The sequence below is a fragment of the Hibiscus syriacus genome, unplaced genomic scaffold (assembly GCF_006381635.1).
Source record: "Hibiscus syriacus cultivar Baekdansim isolate YM2019G1 unplaced genomic scaffold, ASM638163v2 tig00111877_pilon, whole genome shotgun sequence".
Taxonomy (NCBI): Eukaryota; Viridiplantae; Streptophyta; class Magnoliopsida; order Malvales; family Malvaceae; genus Hibiscus; species Hibiscus syriacus.
The window spans coordinates 973,651-999,028 of record NW_024063208.1 but is presented as its reverse complement, the minus strand read 5'-3'; the positions used below and the strand labels follow the sequence as shown (position 1 = coordinate 999,028).

General features: G+C 35.0%; 2 pseudogenes; both read right to left on the bottom strand.

Annotated features, from left to right (window-relative positions):
- Positions 1-141: 141 nt before the first annotated feature.
- LOC120172749 lies at positions 142-4,433 on the bottom strand (annotated as a pseudogene).
- Positions 4,434-7,687: 3,254 nt separating this feature from the next.
- LOC120172748 lies at positions 7,688-24,788 on the bottom strand (annotated as a pseudogene).
- Between the last annotated feature and the right edge of the window lie 590 nt (positions 24,789-25,378).

Here is a 25,378-nt window from a genome sequence, read left to right as displayed (position 1 = left end):
CGGCATCTAGACCGAATCGAGCACCATCGCAGAATCTCGTGCTTGCATTATGGAAAACAGCAGCACTGCCCATTTAAATACATGATGACCAATAATTTTTTGCACATATCCATTGCATTTTCTTGTTTTAGACGTGACAACTAGATAATTCAAGTCTTATCTGTCGACTTGATGCAGGAAGACTTCCGCAGTTTCTCGGTCGTCCGTAACGATACAATCAGTATGTGCACTGCAAAGGGAGGGGGGAAAATGGGTAATTCATGTCCATCTGCTGATGGAAACATAGTCATACGTCCTAACGGAAAAGCAAACAGAGATATTTCAATAATCGTCTCTGCCAAAAGAGAGAATAACATGCCTGCCATGTTGATGGATATGATCGATGGCTGCAGCCACGTCATCGACTATTTCAACGGTGCATTCCATTGAATTGTATTCGTGATGAAACGAGCGTGCTTGTGGGATATTGAACAAGGAACTTGCTCTTGGTCTACCGTATAAATTAACACCTGCAAAAGATTAATTATTCTGTTATCCATTCGTATTTCAAATATTGCATCACAATAATCATGGATAACTTTCACTTTTGGATAATTGAAGTTACCATAATATAATAAGTGAAGGTATTTGCAATGTAACTTGCATATGAAGATCGACAATTAGCTCATTATGTACACCGTTCTGCACTAAATCCTTGTGGACAAGAAGAGTTTCCTGCCAAAAGTGAAAGAGAAGCAGTAAATAACTATGCAATGTGCTGAACCGCGATATGGCAAACAAAATAGAGCCTCAAAGAATAAATTTCAGAAATAAACAGACATATGAATTATAAATTACCATTGCATTGCAAGCAGCTGGATAATCTATTTTTGCATCCAAAACAATCCTCTTTGCCATATCCATATTAGCAGACTTATCAACATATACATGGCATATTCCATCTGAAACATACAGTATAATTCACCACATCAGAAACTAGGCTTGAATCCGGCCCAGTCCATGAACACCTCTACATTAGGACAAGCATACATAAGACAAAAGTATCTCATCTAACCTGCATGACCAAGAACGTGAATTTTGGTTGAATTCTTGATTTGAGAAACAAGTTTGTTGCTGCCTCTTGGGATCACAAGATCAATCACATCATCGAGCTGAAAAATATATTTAATGATGTGTTCCAAATTAAATTGTAAACTGTTGTAGAGTATCAATTCTACAGATTGGTAACTTTAGGATTTCTATCAACCTTTAAAAGATCAGGAATTTCGTCTCTTGAGGTCACAAGTCCAATATCTTTACCTCCAACAGTGTTTGGAATGGCTTCAGTTATTACTTATGAATTCAAAAGGAGGCGATAAAATACCAAAAATAAAAATAAACATGAATTTTCAATTCTGTACATCCAAGAAAACTCATTTTAGAATCCAGACCTTATGCAAGATAGCGTTTGATCGTTTGGCCTCCTTTCCCCCTTTCAGGAGAAGCCCATTACCACTTCAGATAGCTAATGAGGCTATCTATTCAACTTATTAAAATGCCACATGAGTATATTCATAAATAGAAGCAGATAAATCACTAGCAAACAAGAAATAGCTCTTAGCTCCACCTCATACAATGCCAGATAGCATTTTCCTGCCTTGGTCAAGCCAAATAAAGATTAACATTCATGGGGATGTGAACATATGCCCATGATACGATCCGCCTCAGTAATTAAATAGTTAATTTAAATTTCTTACTTACACCAAAAAGAAATAATGGAATGGATTTTCCAAATTTTACTCCTATTTATTTACCTGTACTGGTGCATCAGGTCAAGATTCAAAAACAATCAAAAGAACACCCGAAGGACTTGATGTTTTCTCTAAAATAAGTCCATCTGCAAGCTGGGTGAAAAGACAACCATTAGATAACTATTAGTTCAAAAAGTTGAAATGATTAAGTTAATAAGAGCTTTGGCTAAACCAAACTAGTTTTGGTCTCTTAAATGATCAATTGGGGGGCCACTATAAAGGCCCTCAACATCACTCAATAAAACAAGAAGATCAGCTTTTAGTTCCAAAGCCAGTAGAGCTGCTAAACTGTCATTGTCCCAAAATATACCAGAAGAATCCTGAAAAGTTTTCAAATTATGAACTTCAAGATGAGTCAAAGTTTCCTTTTACAAACTTTAGAAGGTGCATTAGAGCCTTGAGAAAAGCTTCTATTTGTGGTGCATTAAAGTGTATAGGCATAGCCTCCTAATATTAAGATTCTACGTATGATGAACAGCTCTTTCCATTCAAACAATAGACTAGACCACCATAGGCAGAGGGATATAATATTGATATATGAACACACATTGTGTAAAGTATTAAAATGTATCAGTACAGCCTCCTAAGCTTAAGTTTCTACTTATGATGAAGAATATCATTTTTTTCATTCTAGCAGTAGATAAAACTACTATAGGTAGAAAAGGATAGCACTGATATAGGTAATGATATAAATAGACATCGGAACACAGGAAAAATTATCAGCATGATATCTCATATGGAGCTTTCCTGGTACTGACGGTATCATTTTCATTAAATATAGGAATAACTTTCAGCGATAATAAGGACTTCACTGTATCATTTAGTTGCTTCCTAAAATCTCTATCTCTAAAATCACTGTCTGTTACAAGAGGTGGAGCTGATGAAATATCCAGCTGCAGCAAAACAAAAAGTGTATTTCAAATTTCAGTGTACTGGTGATAAAACATGCATATTGGATATGGAAATGTTCCAGCAAAGAAAGAATGAACTTCAAAAAAAGATTGCCTGATGCAGTCATGAAATAAAAAATGAGTAACCACCTTACTGAACAATGAATCATATAGGGCCTTAAGACTATTTTGTCCAACAGCTGCACATGCCTTCCCATCAAGTTCTACCTGTGGCTTCTGAAGATCCGCAAAGCTGCAAAATTTGAGAAGAGAACAAATAAGAAAAATATCAAGGAAAAACTATTCATCCCAAATATAGTTATTTCCCATTATTCTTTTTCATGAATGGCATCAATATCTATTTTTAGGGTCGATATGTACTTAGAGGTGTAAACGTCACTACCCAATGTTCAAAAGAAGAAATGAAAAACCTGCTGTTGACTAGTCTCCTATATCTAAGTCTTTGGCGACCTAGGCCAACTGCAACTGATGACACCAAAATAAATTAATATCCTTGAGAGTTCAATTCTTTGATCTGCACATTGTTTAAGACTTTAACCATGTTAGTACTTACAACAAGGAAAATAAAGCAATAAATGCAATCTCCCAGAACTTCATTCACAATGGCATATAATAGGAAATATCATACCTGCTCACAAAGTGCTCCTAATCTTCCAAGTGCTAATCGTCCATCATTTCGAGTAACGACAGCAGTCCCAGACTTCAACATAAGCAGTTCAGTCATTCATCAGAAGTCCAACAATCTAAAATATTAAGTTTTCTCTTGATTGATGTTAAGATGTTTACGATATTGAGAGAGTGTTTTTGTTCTTAATCAAACCATAAAATATAAATAAAGGACAAACTTGACAACAATTTCCTATCTAAAAACAAAATTCACAAACAAAAATAGACATCACTTTTAGGGCAATTTCCAATGATTAAGCATCCAAAGATTCCAGAAGAAAGACCTTGAACTCGTTTAATAATATATTTTTAAAATAAAAAGTGCTGTGCCGTACACAGTTCTACGTAATCTCATTTTTCCCCTACCTTTGTAAAATGATTTTCATAGTAAGTCAAATACCCTATTTTCCTTTTTTTTTATATAAAAAAATGACATCTAAAAGAACCTATTTTTACCCAATTTTCAGTTCATCCAGTTTTCAAAAAACAAATAATCTTAAATAAATATTATAATTTAAATTACCATTTGCAATGAAACAAACACAGAATTCTATTTTTAGATTTCAATATCCTTACACACACACATATATAATGCACTTAGTTTGGCTTAAAAATAGCATGTAGCATCCTTGATCCCATTTTAAGATACAAAAAAACTGTATACATACATTTTGCACAATTTCGGAGAAAGCATTAGGAAATGCCAGGTAAAAACACTTCATTTTTGCCACCTGTTTCCCTTCTAAAATAAAGCATGTTTTAGGCACCAAAAAAGTGCATCTTCTCTGCTACAACAGACAAACAAAAGGAAATCGAGGAGTTCATTTTCTTTTGCAGTTCCACATCTTTCCTAGTATCCAAACACCCCCTCCCCTCCAATTGAAACCAACATAAAGCCACTAAACATTCAAAACTTAAAACAATGCCAGCAACAACAAAAAAAGTGAGCATTGATGACAATACGCTTAACGTCCTTGACAAAAGCTCTGGAACTATCCTCGGCCATTGCTTGCTGTGTTCAACTCAGTGAGTCGGTAATGGTTTTTATTTTAAATTTCAGAAATAGGTTTTTATAATAAGCTTGAGCTTTCAAAGGAATAGAAGAGAAGAGAGCTGTTTTGAGGCTGGGAAGTGTTAGCGGGCTTTTGGATTACTATTTTGGGTTTGAAATTGAAAACAGTAGGGGGTGGATGAGGCGCCACTGAAAGTGGGCCACATGGGACAATAATATAATATATTTTTAAATCCATGATTTTAGTCCAATTTTAAAGATACTGCATATGGAATACGCAGCCAGATAAATGGCAAGTGAAAACAATTAAATAAACACTCATTTCCTTATTTTAATTATCTCCAACTAATTAGCCTCTTGGATTAGACCAAAAATGAAAATAAAAACGTGCAAGTCAGCTACTTCTATCAATTCTGACTCTATTATTAATTTAAAATAACCATTAACTTAACTACATTTTTCAATTAAGGGTAAACTGCCCACTCATTTTTGGGTCGTGTTCGTTTTTATCACTGATGTTTAAAAAGTCATAAATCGATTACTAACGTTATCATTTGTTACAACAACGGAATTTTTTTCTATTCTTTCTATGTTTTTCACTCTGCTCGTTTAGATCTGTTATTAGTTGTTAGATTCTCTTTTCCATTCAGCGCATCCTCACTTCAATTCATTCAACATTTGTTTTGTTTCATTTACTCTTTTAGGCTTTAGGAATCTCAATCATCAGTGCATTGTCTTCCTTTGAAATGAACGATCGAACGAGTAAGATACCTTTTCTTTTCCTTTTCGCGCCCTTTTTGCTTCCTTCCATTCAGTTAACGCATCTACGAATCTTTTATATTCATGACGCTTTTGTTGAATTGGTACTTGAAATGCGGTTTAATGAGCAATTCCTAAAAACCAAAAAATAGTGAAATACAAATCTTTAGACCTGCTTATTCGATTCACTCTATATTTCCTTCCAAGATTGGAATGTCTTTAAATGCTCGTTTTATTTTACAGCCAATGGTTTGAAGTGCTGATTTATTTCGAACTTCAAATGTGTTTGATGAATTAAAGTGTGAGCTCCAGTTTTACTTTGAAACTAAAGATGTTTTCTGATAAAATTATATATTCAACTGCTTGGAAAGAGCCTAAGTGGCAACTTGTGTGCTCATTTTCATTCAGTTAACTTCCGTACAATATTAATTCTAGAATTATGAAAAACTGAAATTGAGCTAGGATTAACTGGATTTGGCATTTTTTTTTCATTTCTCTGAATTATCTTCTTTTTCGACAAGGGATTGCTTGCCATGGGAAATGTAAACTAACTTCTATTACCTTGTGTCCACTTTGCATAACTTCTATTTTCATATGTTTGACTAACATTGCCTTTTTTTCCTGTTAATTAGATTCTTTTCTTATCAGGAGTAACCTAATCAAGCAGGGAAATCATGGTGGTGGTGGTGAAGCAAGGGAGGGAAAGGGTTGTTTTTGGGGGATGAAAGGGAGTGTGTCTTGCATGATATGTGTGCAAAATGGTGTTGAGGAAGATGGGGTTGGGTTGAAGAAGAAGAAGAGTCGGTCAAAATGGTCCAACTGTGGCGGTTAGGGATGGCAATGGGTCGGGTCGGGTTTTTGGGCCACCCGACCCGACCCGAGAAGAAAGGGTTCTCCACTCGTGACCCGACCCGACCCGACAAAATTAATGTTTCACCCGACCCGACCCGACCCGAATATATGACTTAGAAACCCGACCCGACCCGACCCGACCCGAAATAATAAAAAAAAATTTAATTCAATGAAAACAGTGACTTAATTGAAAAAAATTATATATGGAGGGATATTATTGTAATTATCCCTAAATATATAAGATAAAATTATATATATTTTTCGGGTCGGGTCGGGTCGGGTCGGATTTTTTTTACCCTAAACCCGACCCGACCCGACCCGAACAGTGCATTAGAAAAAAACCCGACCCGACCCGAACCCGAAATTTTTTTAAAAAAATCCGACCCGATCGGGTCGGATTCGGGTTGAGTTGCCATCCTTAGTGGAGGTCAACGATCCATGTCAGCATATAACGGTCCAGTTGAGTTTTTCGTAACGTCTGTTAACAGTTGTTAACATCGGGTGACTATTTTGTAACAAACGATAATATTAGTGATTCATTTGTGACTTTTTAAACATCAGTGGTGAAAACAAACATTACTCCAAACATGAGGGACCACTGACATAGTTTACGCTTTAATTAATTATTATAAGTGCGGCGAGACTAGTTTTTGAGAGTAAAGGTGGAGTCGAACTGAGACGGCCTCGTCATTAAAGATAATACTCACGTTAGATTGAGTTTCGTACTTTCTGATGCAAGGGTGAAATTAGGATGAAATTATGGGAGGATCAAATTTTTTATCTTTAAAATTAATAAGGCTCTAAAACGTAATTAAACTAGAAGATTGTGGCTTAATTTCATTAAGAGTCCTTTTGTTTCACTGAAAAATATTTTTCGAAAAATATTTCTCATAAAGTGAATTATATTTTTTGGATCGATACTTCTAAATACCTCTAACCATTGGTTGTAAAATGGAGTCGACTCGACTCAGAAACTCTAAAATGGAGCTCGACTCGATTTGAAAACTCGCGAGCTTAAAATTTTCAAGTTCGACTCGAACTCGAAATCCTGAACTGAAGCTCGTGAGCAGTTAAAAAAGTCTCGAAATGAAAAAATAATTCTTAAACTTAACTCGATTGAAGTCTCAAGCTCAAACTCGAACATGAACCTTAAATACATAAAATCTTACTGTATATTTTTTAAAAAAAAATCAATACATAAATATTAATATTATTAATAATTTATTTTTTAAAAATAAAATCTTAATATATTATATTTTCGAGCTGCTCACGAGCTTTTCGAGTTTAATATCGAGTAGCTCGTTTCAGCTCGTTAAGAACTCGAGTCGAGTCCATTTAATCCGAGTATTTATCGAGTCTTGATCGAGTCGATCTTGAGTAGCTCGCGATCTGTCTCGTCTCATTTACAGCCCTATTTAGAAGAGGTTGTGTAAATTAGAATAACAATTACAGTTAAAAAATGAAGACCATGACAACCTATATTTACATAACCATGTCCAAGAGAGAATTAGTGGTAGGCCAACAGCATCTCGGCAATTAGATCAACCACCTTCAAAACCGAATTAGTGACACTGCAACGCCTCGCTGAAAACATCAACCCCTAGACCTCCCTTCTGTTACATGTTTCGGTTTCGTATAATTCCTCTATCGGAGAATCCACAGCAGTGTTCGGACCATACAGGATTACTAAGTGTGGTCTAGGGAAAGAACCAGACCTTGATTAAGATTGCAAGGGCCATTTGCAACAAGAAAGCAGCAACCACCATAATGGTGAGATCATTCACCCCATCCGTATAAGATTTTAAATTCAAGTAAACAAAGCATGCTGAAGCCTTACCGGAATTTAGTATAATCATCCATCGGAGAAACTCGACTGGAATAAGCAGTAGGAACTGTAAAACGATCAATATATTTGAGCTCCAAAATGATGCAAAAATATAACTGAATTAGCATTTAAGGTTCTACCATTCATAGAAATATAACTTACCGCGGTTGGAATGAAAATGGAGAGAGAATAACCCCACATGCACCAAAATCGTACAAGGCTAGCGTTTGAACCCAGTTATTGAAGCAAGAAGTAAAATGCCATTGGCACCACAATTGCATAACCATATATTCCAGAAGCTGCTACATTTACATAGCCAACATCGAAGCTCCAAGAAGTAGTGCCACCAGTATGCTTTTGCATAAGGTATGTGGCAAAGTTTCCAAAGGAAGAAAGCATAACGACCAATGTGGTTGTGATCCAGATATGTCCGTACTTAAATATATGGCAAAAATCAAGACAAATTAAGCTTTGACGCAAGCTGCTCTGCAGGAGTCGAGAGAGGAAGGGGAAGCTTACTCACAGATCAGGGTTTGCATTGATCTTGCTGAGAGGTAGGATAGAAGGAACTTATCAGTCTGTTTATTACAACGTCTGTATCCTCATTAAAATTCTGTGTATGATGAGATACTGAACACTCCCTTCCAGCTGTTCGGTGGCTGTTGTTTGAAACTTTCTGTATAGGACAGACAAAGGGATAATAACATTCCTTCAACAACACTAAATAGAAGCATTAAAATGTTACCTGTAAACACTAATTTTTCACTTTTACTTAAATTATTTAAATTATTATTATTATTATTATTATTATTATTAAATAAAAATAAATATTAGAAGGTCCAATCCAAACGACCCATTTACAAAATCCCGGATGGCCCAACAATGACCCAACCAGCCCAGACCCAAATGGAAACCCTGAACCAATTTGGGGTTTAGCTAGGGTTTTCTAAACCCTAGCTCCCAGCTACCTCAATCTTCCAGAAGGCCAGCCGCCGCCTCTGCTCAGCCGCCACCTCCACGTTGACGCTTCAGCTGCTGCCACGCCGCCGTCAGACCTCACAAAGCTTTCTAGAAGGCCAGCTGCCCCTCCCCACGTTGAAGCCCTATGGTGAGTCACCACTATAGTCTGGTGACTCACCTAGGGTCGCCATTTGGGACCGGTCCGAGAGCCACACCGTCGATGGCTATAAAATCCATCGACCACCTGCAAAAAAGAAGGGGGAAAAGAACAGAGAGAACCCAGCAAGCAAAAACGAGCAACCAAGAACCAGGGGAGACACAGACAACAAGCAAAACAGAGAACAACAAGGAACACATCCAACAGCAACCAAGACCAAAAACCGAAAGAAAGGAGAGGAGAAGCACTTACTGAGGAAGGATCGTGTCCATCGGAGCCTACACAAGCTATCAAAGAAACTGAAATACCGAACGTATTTCCATAGATCTAGGTAATTTCGAAGGTTTTTAGAGAAAACAAAGACTGGAATCGGCCTTAGGGTATTCTGATCTATATTTTAGGTAAATTTGGGATTTTCCGACCACCGGTGGTGGTGGCCGGCGGTGGAGCTTGCGGCGGCGTGTGGTTGCCGGCGGCTGCCGGAATTCCCTCCAATGAGGGAAATACAGAAAAAAACGAGAGGTTCAGAGAGAACCAGAAAGAAAAATGAGAGAATACCATCCCTTTGGGCCAGTTTAAAGGGTATATATACCCTCACCAAAGCGACACCGTTTTGGTGAGGGTGTTTCTGTAATTTCTCATAGGGGTAAACCCCATCCGCAGTGCTTCACGTCTGTACACTTTGCAATTTAGTCACTGAAATTGACTTTTAATCATTTCAATTTAGTATTTAAATTTTATTTTATTATATTTTAGCCATTAACTGTATTTATATACATTTAGGATAAATACTAGATTTAGTCCCTTAGGTTTTAATAATTATTATTTTAATCATTGATTAATTAATTAGGTTAAATTACACTATTAACCATTATCTTTCATAATATTTCGAATTATTATCTTTATTTTTAATACTTTATATTTAGTTTTATAATTTTAATTTCTTTTATTTTGATCATTATTTAATTACAATATTATTTTGTTATTACTTTTATATTTTAATTATGGCTTTAGTTATTATTTTATTATTATTATCTTAGTCTTATAAATATATTTATATATATATATATGTTTAAATTAAATATTATAAAAATTATAATTTAGTTTTATTTAAATCATTTTTATGAAAAATTATTACATTTTTATTATTTATTTTATTTATTAATATCGAAGAAAAGAACTGTCTTAAAGCACCTAGAAGTCATTTTCTGATATTCTTAAATAAATAAATATCATGTTTTTATAAATTATATATTAATTTATTTTAATTATTTTTTAGAAAAAATGTTTTTTTAGTTACTTATTTATTTTTTAATATCGAAGAAAAGAGCTGTCTTAAAGCATCTAGAAGTTCTTTTCTGATATTTCTAAGTAAATAAATATCCCATTTATAAAAATAAAGATATGTATATATTAATATATTTTCTTAAAATCACATTAATAAAATTGAAATAACAGGATTATGAATTAAATATATTTTTAAACTTTTAAAATTTCCAATAATAGAGACAATTTATAATTAATAAAGTACCAATTTTGGGAGTTGTAAGGGTGCTAATCCTTCCCTAAATGTAACCGACCACGAATCCCTTTTTATTTATAAAAAGAATGAATTTTTGGTTAAACGCATATCAATTTATCTTTTAATTGATGTTTTCTTAAAAACTCTTTTAAAATATATTTTTAGGTATTCGACCTACCTGATCCAAAAGGTCGATTGCGATTCCTAAATTATTTTCAAAACCATTTAAAAGATTGTTTTTAGGTATTTGACCTACCTAACCCAAAAAGGTCAATGACGACTCCCAAAATATTTTTTATATAAAAATCATTTATTTATTCAAATTATTTTTCCCGCCAAGTAAAATTCGTGCCCGGGCGAAAACCAATTACGACAGCTTGGTGACTCCGCTGGGGATACGTCAAACTTTAAAATCAATTACAAATTGTCTCTATTAATTAGAAATTAAAAATTCATATATTTAATTTATAATTCTTTCTTTTCAAAATTTTTATATATACTTATTATTTTCCTAATATTTATATATATTAATGTTTTGTTTTGTTTTTCAAGTATTAAAATTCATTATTTATTGTTTGTCAGAGGTTTGAACATTTCTCCTCACACACAACACATGCATTGCGTAACATAAGCTTTTTAATCAAGCTTGTCCCTTTTAAGTGGGAGTGAAAGCGATGTCTTCGTGAGAATTTATTCTCCGTGTCAGACCTAGCAAGTAGCTTTCGGGGTTCATATGCTCTATGTCTTCGTGGGAATTTATTCTCAGTGTCATGCGTAAAGAAATGTGTCCCCTCGAATTGAACTCGGTCCGTTTAAGTCTGTGATGGACTAGGATTGAGGGTTGGCAGCCCAAGGGGGCATCAACAAGGACAGTTCGAGTACCTTTACTCTTAGAACCAAAATCCTATATATAATGAACCCTAGAAATTCTCCTGATCTAAGACAGTACTGAACCTCTTTCCGTAGGTGTACACAAAGGAGAAATAAGCTCTAGCTTTTAATTTATTTAATTTATTATTTTTCTCTATGAATAAATGCATGCGAACTAGAAATCATGCAGTTAGGTTAATTTTTCCAAACAAAGCATGAAACTAGAAAGCATGAGGTTAGGATTTATACCTTGATAGATAGAATCTTTTTCCTTCCATTAGTTGGTACTAACTATTCTATTTTTTTCCTATTTTTTCCATGCATGTTACATTGCTCTAATTTATTTATATTCTTTTGTCTGCATTGCATGCTCATGGCATAACCAAAAGGTGTTGACTTGAAAGACTGTTCATCAAATTGGAAAGACTTCATAAATGGACAAAAAGTTTTATGATCAAACAAAATATAACGCAACCAAGGAATGGTATCCTGAGGGAACTCCGAGGATAGATGAGAGCTATGCACCCAAAGATCGTATACCCATTAAAGAGCAAAAGGAGATACGAGAAATAAGAGAGCAAATGTCCAAGATGATGGGAAGAATATTTGTTTTGGCCAAAGGAAAAGAGATTCCTGCACAAATAAACGTCAATGAACATAATCCTGCAATCTCAGATATGCAAGGAACTTCAGATCTTAACCAATTGGAGAAATTACGGACAATCATCATTCGTATTCACAAATCGTCTGGAGATACCCAGGAAATGGTGACAACTGTAAAAATTCCCAGAGATGAGAAGAAATCATGCAATTTGAAATCGTCGAAGTTTAGTCTGCTCCCGACGTCTAAAACTCAGGTTCAATCCAAGACAAAAGGCAGTTCTCATTTTGATGCTATCCCTATATCATATAAAGAATTATATGAGAAACTACTTAAAGCACGAGAAGTGGCTCCGTACTACATAAAACCATTCCAACCTCCGTATCTGAATTGGTATGACATCAACGTTTATTGTGAATATCATGCCAGAGCTCAAGGACATACTATTGAGAATTGTCTTGCCTTCAAACGTCGAGTCCAAAGTCTTTTGGATCATGGAACCTTACAATTTATGGTAAATGATCGACCTAGTTTGGTAACCAAAGGTCAACCAAAGGTCCTGCTAGATTAATACCAAAAGTCTTCAAAGGTAAGAGTATCAGTAGGGGCACCCATAAAGAAGAAGATTTGCTGAGGTTTGAGGCTCAAATACATCATTTGAAGATTGAAAATGATAAATTGAGCACCAAAATGGAAACCATGCAGGAAGATTTCCAGAAGGTCAGTCAAGCCTTTCAAAATGCTGGCATAGGAAACACCCCAGAAGAGTGGATAATAGGGGTCACCAAACTGAAAAAGAATTGCAACATAAATGAAGGACGAGCCAATAAGTTTTCTTATGATTTACGAGTTGCAGAAGAAAGACTCAATACAACTGTCATTGAATTGGGAAAATGTCAAGCAAAAAATAAAATGTTGAATAGTGCTATGACCAACATGGAAGCATCATATCAGATTCATCAGCTTGAGATTGATATTGAATTAAAAGCCACTATCGACAAGAACAAAACATTGAAGAAATGTTTAGATGATTATGGAGATCTTGTACGAGAACTTCTTGAACATAAAGAATCTATCACAAGAAAAAATGAACAACATTGTTTACAAACCCGAGAGTTCACACAGAAGATGAAGGAAAAAGACAATGTCACGAAGGAAATTACTGCTCAAGCAAGCAATGTGGCTCATAAGCTGGTGAACTTAGCTGGCTTCGCGAGAGAATTGAAGCAGATGGATAACTCCACACCTGAACATGAGTGGAAGTTAAAATGGCTTTTTAAGGGAAATAGAGAAATCAGGAGTAAAAGCCATCCCCTATATGTAAAAGTTTTGTTTAATGCACGGAAACTTTTGTGTTCAATGAAATCTGTTCTAAGATGATCACTCTTGAGTAACACCTTTTCATACATGCATTTGCATTTCACATCTTTGCATTTTCATTTTGTATTCATACTTTTATGTATGTTTTACATTGCACAGTTTGCATTCTTATTTTTACATTTATACATTTTTGCATTTACATTACATTTATTATTGTTATATACATTAATTATAAAAACATGTAAATAATTCATGAAAGGTTTTGTAACAGTAAAATTGAGATCATTCATTCATATTATTGTACCATCATCATGAAAACAATGGAGCAATCTTATGAGGAACTACAAGATCAGTGGCCAGAACAATTGACAGGGTTACCTCAGAATATAAGGAAAGAAGCATCAGATGGATCAAAATCAAATTATTCAGGGGATGACATCTGATAAGAAGAGATAATAACTGATAAAGAGCAACCATGTTGTCAGATTGAAGAGTCGAGAATGATAACGTACCCTGGGGCATCCCACTCGAGCCCAAGGAATAGCCTCGTTAATTATTCACAGTATGAGGAAAGATTCAAGAAGATGGATGAAGCAATCAGAAATATTAAAAGTGTTAATGCCTCCCACAAAGAATTAGAAGCAAGAGAGCTCAGCTTGGTTCCACACTTGGTTATTCCCCATGAATTTAAAATGCCAGATTTTGAGAAATACAACGACACTAGTTGTCCCCTAATCCACCTCAAAATGTTTTACAGAAAAATGGAAGGATATTTAAGTTCTGATGATCTGTTAATTCACTCCTTCCATAATAGCCTCATTGGCTCAGCAATAGTATGGTATAATAAGTTGACCCAAGAGCAGATTAAAAGATGGGTTGATCTAGGTAATGCATTCTTGGGACAATATCGATATGTTAAAGGCTTAGCTCCAACACGTATGGATCTTCGAGGATTAAGGATAAAAGCCAATGAAGGGTTTAAGAAGTATGCTTTAAGATGGAGAGGAGTAGCAACACAAGTTCAACCTCCCATGTTAGAAAAAAAGATATCACATATGTTTCGTGATTCCCTTCCCGTTCCTTTCTTCGAGTTAATGCAGGCAAAATCCGACGAAGGAATTCGAGAATCTTGTGATAAGTGGAGATTTAATTGAAAATATAGTCAACGAAGGAAACTCAAAAGTCACATCCAAGAGCCTGACAGATCAAAAAGCAAAAGCTGATAATGTGAATGAGTGTCGCATCCAGAGTCCCCGCAATTGCAAAAGAAAAAGAGCAAGTATTTGTTCAAATCGACCAAAGAAAGTCATGCGATCAAGAAAAACTTTGGAAGTGTTCCAAACTTCCATTTCAGACTTGTACCCTCATTTGATTAAAGGTCGATACATTACACCAAAACCAACGAAAGTACCACCAAACCCTGCCTATTGCTATGATCAAAATAGTTTCTGTAATTTTCACTTGGGGGTGAAAGGGCATTCAACAGAGAATTGTTGGCCACTGTTAAAAGAAATAGAGACGCTTGCTGACAAAGGAGTCTTGACACAAGAAATGATCAAGAAATTGGAGGCAACTGAGGACAATGACCCTGATCCTATTAGACACCCAACATTCGAGGAATGAGATAGCAAGTTAAAAAAACAAGTGGAAGTTGTTATCTACCACTGTAGTACTTTTCTATTTTCAGCATCTTGTTTGAACTTGTTTTTTGTTATTTTCTCCGCCTTTTGTGCAATAAATTTGTGTTGCTTATTAAGGTTATGAGCATTGAGTCAATTTTGCAATCTTGCAGTTCTTTGAATATCAACTGGATTAAAAAGCTTTTCATGATTAGAGTTATAATCTTTGACAAAATATCAGGATTGAAAACCAGAAAAACAAGGACCATTGACCTTACCTCAGAAGAAATACACCCAAACACTATCATATTACAAATGTGAGATAGCTTTCTCCTATTGAAAGGGATTACAAAAAGGATTGGTATTTATATAGGAGCGTACAACATGGGGCATCATTGGTGTATTACATTACAAAACCGATTATTTTTCTATTGATGACGTTCGATGATGAACATAATTTTTACAAATAGGTAAATCTAGTTTAAGTCAGTTGCTTGGGAATTGAACTCTAATGAAGAGATTTTTTGAATTCCACCAAAACACCTAGACTATAACAGGTTCTTCTTAACAAGCTTAAGAAATTGGATACCCATGTTATATTATTATATACAATTAAGCTTGAGTTGTCCCACTAGAGCAAATGGTTAATCGCCCCGGCTTTATGGATAATATTCAGCTAATCTATTTATACTATTATATACAATAAAACTGTCCCTCTAGAGCAATTGGTTAATCGCCCCGGCTTTATGGATAAGTTTCAATTAACCTAATAAAGGTGATTATATTATTATATACAATAAAGCTGAATTCAGCTAGCCAAAATGGAAAATGTGTTAACAAATAGACTAAGAGAGTTGCGAAACACCTGTTATAGGCAACTTTATACAAGCACTCAGAAATTTCATTTTTAGACCGATATTTTCGCACTACTTTGATTAGATGAGTCTAAATGAAAGATTCCAGAGAATTGAAATGGAAGGACTCTAGAAGGTCTAGTGATTGGCAATCCTAATTGCGTCATTTTATACGCATCCGGTTAAAATACCAAGTCCTTAAAGTGAGGCATGTAACAAAGTTCACAAAGAGAGAGAGGAGTGACATTTTAAATAGATGTAACCATAGAAAATAGGAAGGCCATCCTGAAACCAACCCAAATTTTGATACTTGTCAAAGAGCTATAATTTTTAAATTTTAAAGAGTTGTTAATTTTTTTGATATTTTTTGAATTCGTGCTTATGATTTGATTCTATTGTGAACCTGTAATAGGCAACATTTTACAAAATTCTTTTATTCTTCAATAAAAAAGGAGAAAAAAACATTTTCAAACAGGACAGTCTTAAATAAGGAAGGTCCTTGAAGCAAGTTGATGCTTATTCTACCTCTATTGAAGAAAAATAATGAGCCATGCCAGAATGATGAAACATTTTTGAAGGTAAGTGATCCAAGAACCCAGAAAGTCTGGAGAATTGAACTTGTAATGCATCTCCTGTGACATTCTTAGCAATTCATCAAGAAAGATTATCACTTATTTCATGTTGAGGACAATAAGCATCACCAGACAAATTATTTCCCCAACCATTAATCCATGTTCTCTAGAAGATTACATCACAGAGCTATAAGTCCCATTAAGGTGTATTATTAAAATGAACAAGTCACTACTTGCAGTCTGGTTATACCGTGATACTGGCTCAAGTTTTGATACATTATTGCTGCTTTTTCCATGCTGATCATTTTCCTTGACAATATGATATCCATTATGTCCTTCAGAAGATTGCTGAATTTAAATTTGAGAACATATGGCACAGAATAAGACATTGGAACATATTTTACATTTATAGGCTTTATAGGATTCCAAAAGAAGAAATAATCAAACCTTTCCATTGTTCGGGAAGAATGAGATATGGAGGTGTGTATCTTGAAGAAACAAAAAAGAAAGTCGTTGTAGCAGTCATTGCAAGAAAATGCACCAACAAAAATCCTTGATTCCATCTCGGTCATGTTTATGTCTTCCAGTAAGGTTGTTACATTGGACGTCACTAACAACAAGGTCGAATTTGACAAGTCTACTCATCAATTGCTCCAACCGATCACCATTCAGTTATTGTGCATCTGTGTTCAAGGATATGCCAAGACAGTAGAAAGCAACCTATGCATCACTAATCCCAGAGAAAAGAGACATGACATTGATACCACTAAGGAACATGTCTCTAGCAGATCCTCATTCTCGTGTATGGTCTTTAGGGAAACCTAGAAGCATTTCCACCTCATCAGGTTCAAGTGGAGAAATTTTATTCCTTCCAACCCATACTAGATTATATTCTTGGCACTCATCAAGAACATATTTCTGGACACTTGAAGGTGGCTCATTGTCATAAACTTCAAGAGCCTTGCGGATCATTTCTGTCAATTTGGCACTTCCTGTACATGTTTGTAAACAGGTCAACTTGGTTCTTGGATCCCAAGAAGGTCACCAGTTTGTTGTCAATGGAAAAGCATCATGTATGGTGCGTGAAGGAAGCAGAATAAGAGGAAATTTGTTATCAATTGGCAGATTATGAATGTAGCCCCTTTTCCAACAACACAAAAATACTTCGCATCTACAAATTCTGGCTCTACATTGTATAAGTACCGTGACATTTTGGTCCAAACCAACTAGAGCAAGTGCCATATTTTCGTAGTAGAAATAAGGAGGCACAATAGCATCTTCTGGAAATGTTCTTTGAGTAATCTAATCTGGTTCGGTAGGAAATCCAAAACCAATCATCAGAGTTGAAAGATGAACTACATGATTGTCTTCATTAAGAAACTTCTTTTCAAGCTTCATCTGCTTCTTTCTTTCTAAAAATTAGCCCGAGTTTCGCCTTTGCTTGTAATTGGGGTCATTGTATAATGGTTTCCTATCTTCTATCGGAATAAGTGCGTTAGCAGCCTTAGCCATTTGAGGAGCACATATAAAATCTGTCAACTCTGCAATTGATGAATTTGGATCACATATCTCCATGGCTATTGAAGCATCAGCCTCTGAGTACCCTATTTTTGTCAAGTATACTAGTTTATTCTCCTCATCAGAATCAGAATTAAGGATTTCCTCAGTATCAGAAGAACTATCAATATCTGTGAAATCATCCTAAAAGATCGCTTCATAATCAGATGAGTAGTTATCAGAATCAACATGTTGCATGGAAAAGTATATTCTAGAAATAGCCTTCACTGAAAAAATTTTCACTGTGTCAGCCTGGAATGAGTTACCAAGCGATTTATACCGCTCTGTCTGACTAGATCCTTCCAGATCCAAGAAGTGGGCACCTCATTCAAAAGAGGCACATATCTCAGACATTTCCATCAGAATGATTGAGCACTTCTTAAGTTTGTGACAACATGAAGAGATTTCCTCAAGTTACTTGACAACTGCTGTTTAGTGACACCAGAATGAGAGTATTCAAGATAAACAGATTTGAGGCACGAATAAAGCTACAAGTACCCACAACAGTACATTGTCAAAATTGAACCTCGTGGAGATCACGATATTGAAATCAAACAAACATTGGAAGTAAGCCTTACAGTTTAGAAGGTTGGGGGCATTCTAAAGGTCCAATTCAGACAGATTCATGCGGGACATCTTGAAAACCCATTTCAAACAAAAATAGAATAATGGGGCATTTTGGGTATTCTTGGAGGCTCATTTCAACCAGAAATAGAATGTTGGGACATTTTGAAGGTTACTTCAGACAGATCTATATGGGGTATTTTGAAGGCTCAGATTAACAAGAAGCAAATACTGGGGCATGCTGAAAGCCCCTTTCAAATTAGAATCAGTAATATTGATATATTTTGAACGTTTGTATTAGCAAATGTTGGGGCATATCGAAAACCCATTTCGGACAGAAATGATTCATGTGGGGCATTCTGAGGGCCCACATCAGTATGAATATTTGGGCATTTTGAAAGCTCACATCAACAAGAAGCAAATGTTGGGGTATGCTGAAAACCTATTTTAATCATAATCAGGAACATTGACGCATTTTGAATGTTTACGTCAACAAATGTTGGGGCTTACTACAAGCCCATTTCAATCAATTGGAATATTGGCGCATTTTGAACGTTTGTATTAGCTAATGCTGAGGCATGCTGAAAGCCCCTTTCAATCAGAATCAAGAATGTTGACACATTTTGAACGTTTGTATTAGCCAACGTTGGGACATGCTGAAGGCCCACATCATCATATGTTAAAGATCATTTGATATGAGCAAATATTTCCAATAAGACAGAAAGAAATGACGAATGAAAATGGTGAAACAGTGACAGCGGAGCTGACTATACATTATTGTTTCGTTCATCACACAGTTACATCAGGATCATATTGTTGAACAAATATCTACTCAGCAAGAATGGTTTCAAATACTCAATCTTCTTAAATCATGTGTCACACGACAACATGTTCTTTGTTAAGATACATTACGGTTGCATGAATAAGGATAGTCCCCAGGCAAACCATTCGATCCAGGGTTCAGTTCTTCAAGATCTCGGCTTTGAATTTGGTCTTTTGTGTGACAATAATGATTGAACATATTTCTTTGAGATTTCTGGCAGTTAGTTTCAACCGTTCTGTTGAGATCACGAAGCTGTTTTTCACATCAGTGTTTGTTTACTTGATAATATTGAACAAATAAAGAGGCTCAGCTTATGTTATTCTTATTCCCATTGTTATGTCATTTCCAGTCAGGGTGAACTGAGTTTTCATCTATTTGGTTTATCCTGTGTGTTTCATCCCCAACGACAAGAATTCCATAAACCTTCTTCTGTACATGGATCCTATAACTGAAGTGTTTCTACTTTCTACAATGTTCATTTCAGAAGAAAACGTGATCGATATCACACTTGCCCTTGCTCGAGATAATATCAAGATCAGTTGGTATCTCTTATTCAACTCGGCACTAGCATATATCGTGAATTTGACCAACCTTTTGGTCATACCAACATCTCACTTGTATCCCCACTGAGTTTTGTTCTCAAGTGGTCTTGTGACATCATACAAAAGCTTTGAACACTATGCAAAGAGCTTCATTTGATTGAGAACATCTGGGCAGAAGCCACAGGAAATAATGAATGTATTGTCAAATGTTTTACAAACAAGAAACTAGTGGAGCCAACTAAAGTTGAATGACAAGTTGCTTTGTTCGAGATCCAATTAGATGTGGAGACATGAAAGGAATCAGTATACATTCTCCTTATAATGTGTTGCAAGAGTCAAATCAGAACAGACATTGCTCTCCTAATTAATCCTTGCTAAGTATGATATATCTACATCTACACTTTTCAAAGATGATAGACTCTTTCTTCAAAGATGATAGCCTACCTCTTTAAAAATGATAGATTCTTTTTTTCAAAGATGAAAGCTTTATTGGATTTCTACACAAGTCCAGACAAAGAAAGTCGTTTTATCCAGACAAAATGGGGCATCAAGATCATAGTTCTGATTACGGCAAGAGTTCCATAAATGAAACATTTCTTCTGAGACTTTAATGCAAAGGAAGAGGACAAAAATATACAAGATTAATCAGATGGTTCTTCAGCTTTATGGCATAGGTTGCTACACTGATATCCGAAGGTAACGTTGGCAATAAATGAGGACGTGAAGGAAGACCGAGTTCGCCACTTTGAAGTCAAATAAAGATTGCATCAACATTCATGCATTCATAAGAACATCATTTACACAATAGACAATGCATTACATTGATACATCTGAGAGCATTCAAACATGAAGTTTTATAGATCTTTTTATAAACAAGAAGATTCATGATGAAAAATACCTTACAAGAAGAAGGTATTTTAAACTGCAAATGTAGGAATCACGCAAATATCTGAAGAATATATGGACGTAATCCATAAGAATGAGCATTATCTTGGGACATGTTACCCAATCAACAAGTTATTTCAATAAGAAAACGATTTTCAAAATTTCTCATTTAATCTTTTCTAAAAATGAAATTGTTGAATAGTAAGAAAACGATTTTCATAGTTTCTTATTTAGTAAACTATTTCCCACATCTGTAAGCCCTTTAGTGCATGATGTTTTCAAAAACCTTCGGGTCATTTGTAAGCCCTTCAGTGCATGATGTTTTCAAAAACCTTCGGGTCATCTGTAAGCCCTTCAGTGCATGATGTTTTCAAAAACCTTCGGGTCATCTGTAAGCCCTTCAGTGCATGATGTTTTCAAAAACCTTCGAGTCATTTGTAAGCCCTTCAGTGCATGGTGTTTTCAAAAACCTTCGGGTCATCTGTAAGCCCTTTAGTGCATGATGTTTTCAAAAACCTTCGGGTCATCTGTAAGCCCTTTAGTGCATGATGTTTTCAAAAACCTTTGGGTCATCTGTAAGCCCTTCAGTGCATGATGTTTTCAAAAACCTTCGGGTTATTTGTAAGCCCTTCAGTGCATGATGTTTTCAAAAACCTTCGGGTCATTTGTAAGCCCTTCAATGCATGATGTTTTCAAAAACCTTCGGGTCATCTGTAAGCCCTTCAGTGCATGATGTTTTCAAAAACCTTCGGGTCATCTGTAAGCCCTTCAGTGCATGATGTTTTCAAAAACCTTCGGGTCATCTGTAAGCCCTTCAGTGCATGATGTTTTCAAAAACCTTCGGGTCATCTGTAAGCCCTTCACTGCATGATGTTATCAAAAACCTTCGGGTCATCTGTAAGCCCTTCAGTGCTTGATGTTATCAAAAACCTTCAGGTCATCTGTAAGTCCTTCAGTGCATGATGTTTTCAAAAAACCTTCGGGTCATCTATAAGCCCTTCAGTGCTTGATGTTTTCAAAACCTTCGGGTCATCTGTAATCCCTTCAGTGCTTGATGTTTTCAAAACCTTCGGGTCATCTGTAAGCCCTTCAGTGCATGATGTTTTCAAAGCCTTCGGGTCATCTGTAAGACCTTCAGTACATGATGTTTTCAAACATTTCCATCCCACCAAATGAAAAATTATTGTTTTTTCGTCTTTGCTTTATTCTTGTTAACACAAAAATGAGCAAAGAGGGGCAGCTGTAAACACTAATTTTTTATTTTTACTTAAATTATTTAAATTATTATTATTAAATAAAAATAAATATTACAAGGCCCAATCCAAACGACCCATTTACAAAATCCCAGATGGCCCAACAATGACCCAACCGGCCCAGACCCAAATAAAAACCCTGAACTAATTTGGGGTTTCAGCTAGGGTTTTCTAAACCCTAGCTCCCAGCCGCCTCAATCTTCCAGAAGGCCAGCCGTCGCCTCTGCTCAGCCGCCACCTCCACGTTGACGCTTCAGCTGCTGCCACTCCGCCGTCAGTGCCACGCCACCTCACCGAGCTTTCCAGAAGGCCAGCTGCCCCTCCCCGCGTTGAAGCCCTATGGTGAGTCACCACTATAGTCAGGTGACTCACCTAGGGTCGCCATTTGGGACTGGTCCGAGAGCCACACCGTCGATGGCTATAAAAGCCATCGACCACCTGCAAAAAATAAGGGGGAAAAGAACAGAGAGAACCCAGCAAGCAAAAACGAGAAACCAAGAACCAGGGGAGACACAGACAACAAGCAAAACAGAGAACAACAAGGAACACATCCAACAGCAACCAAGACCAAAAACTGAAAGAAAGGAGAGGAGAAACACTTACCGAGGAAGGATCGCGTCCATCGGAGCCTACACAAGCCATCAAAGAAACCGAAATGCCGAACGTATTTCCATAGATCTAGGTAATTTCGAAGGTTTTTAGGGAAAACAAAGACTGGAATCGGCCTTAGGGTATTCTGATATATATTTTAGGTAAATTTGGGATTTTTCGGCCACCGGTGGTGGTGGCCGGCGGTGGAGCTTGCGGCAACGTGTGGTTGCCGGCGGCTGCCGGAATTCCCTCCGATGAGGGACCGTTTTGGTGAGGGTGTTTCTGTAATTTCTCATAGGGGTAAACCCCATCCGCAGTGCTTCACGTCTGTACACTTTGTAATTTAGTCACTGAAATTGACTTTTAATCATTTCAAATTTAGTATTTAAATTTTATTTTATTATATTTTAGCCATTAACTGTATTTATATACATTTAGGATAAATACTAGATTTAGTCCCTTAGGTTTTAATAATTATTATTTTAATCACTGATTAATTAATTAGGTTAAATTACACTATTAACCATTATCTTTCATAATATTTCGAATTATTATCTTTATTTTTAATACTTTATATTTAGTTTTATAATTTTAATTTCTTTTATTTTGATCATTATTTAATTACAATATTATTTTGTTATTACTTGTATGTTTTAATTATGGCTTTAGTTATTATTTTATTATTATTATCTTAGTCTTATAAATATATTTATATATATATTTTAAATTAAATATTATAAAAATTATAATTAGTTTTATTTAAATCATTTTTATGAAAAATTATTACAATTTTAATATTTATTTTATTTATTAATATCGAAGAAAAGAGCTCTCTTAAAGCACCTAGAAGTCATTTTCTGATATTCTTAAATAAATAAATATCATGTTTTTATAAATTATATATTAATTTATTTTAATTATTTTTTAGAAAAAATGTTTTTTAGTTACTTATTTATTTTTTAATATCGAAGAAAAGAGCCATCTTAAAGCATCTAGAAGTTCTTTTCTGATATTTCTAAGTAAATAAATATCTCATTTATAAAAATAAGGATATGTATATATTAATATATTTTCTTAAAATTACATTAATAAAATTGAAATAACATGATTATGAATTAAATATATTTTTGAACTTTTAAAATTTTCAATAATAGAGACAATTTGTAATTAATAAAGTACCAATTTTGGGCGTTGTAGGAGTGCTAATCATTCCCTAAACGTAACCGACCACGAATCCATTTTTATTTATAAAAAGAATGAATTTTTGGTTAAACGCTGATCAATTTATCTTTTAATTGATGTTTTCTTAAAAACTCTTTTAAAAGATATTTTTTAGGTATTCGACCTACCTGATCCAAAAGGCCGATGGCGATTCCAAAATTATTTTCAAAACCATTTAAAAGATTTTTTTTTAGGTATTTGACCTACCTAACCCAAAAAGGTCAATGACGACTCCCAAAATATATTTTATATAAAAATCATTTATTTATTCAAATTATTTTTCCCGCCAAGTAAAATTCGTGCCCGGACGAAAACCGGTTACGACATTGCCATAAGTGAATTGCATCAAAATGCAATGCTGATGATAGTAACTTATCCACAATATCCTAAGCCTAAGATGTTTTAGAACATGAATGCAAAATCAATTGTCTATGTTCCTTAGAAGAAGTGAACACACAAATAAGTAACGGAAGAGAATACTGGAGGAATGTTAATATATATGTACACACACAAACAAAACCACAAAAAGGGCATATGCATCATGTGAAGGTTTCGTTCGGAAGTGAGAGAGATATTGGTTACATCAACCATATGAAGATAGAAGGCATCTATTCCAGAATGCAAACAAAGTGTATTCTCTCCATTCGAACTTAAAGGGAATTGGAGACATAAACCTTTCTCAATAAATTTCTGTAAGATACCAGAATTAACTTTCAAAAAGAAGATCCGTCCAATTCAATGACCAAATCTCCAATATTTCAACTCTAAATGCCATTACTTTGAAAGGTTCTCTTTCTTTATAACAGATTTTCCTTACAAAAGTCACTCTTTCAGACGTTAATCATTCAAATATATTAGATTTTCAATTTCATCATAACATTTCATAGGTGGAAAAGAAAGAGTAGTAAATTAACCAAGTTATATATATCATACAAAACTCCTTTCAAAATAAATAAATAAAAGAAAAATTAACAAGTTTAATATACCAGTTGGAGCTTCAAGAGTTCGATAACATGGGCCTCTACTTCCTCCTCTGCCATTATTTGGAGGGAAATTTTGCATACTCGCTTCAGGGAAATTTCAAGTGGATAGTACAAATTTTTCGAGTCTGGCAAAGCTGAGTTGACCGAAACCAAATATGCCTATCCTTATTGAAAAGTGTCCTAAAAATTTATTTGGGGTAAATTATAGGTTTAATGCTCAAAATATCACTTTGGTTTTGTTTAGTATCTAAACTTTATTTTTTTAAATCATACTTAACATTTAATTTAGATTTCAATTTGATGCTCTTACCATTAAAAATTAATGACACTGATGACATAAAATTTACACATGAAATATAAAAAAATCTCGTCAAATATCAGTAAGCTAACAAGGGTAAAGTACATAAATGGTCCCCAGAGTATAAGATAATATTTTATTAAGTCTGTAGACTTTTAAAAGTTACAAAATGATCATCTGACTATAGAATGCTGCTTTATTAAGTCACTCGACTATTAAATGTTATAAAATAGACATCTGACTATTCACCGTGTTCCAAACTTGTCCTTTTCCGTTAAAATTTAACGGCTATCAATGATGGACATTAACATATGACTATTCATCGTGTTCCAAACTCATCATTTTCCATCAACATGATGACTATAGAATAC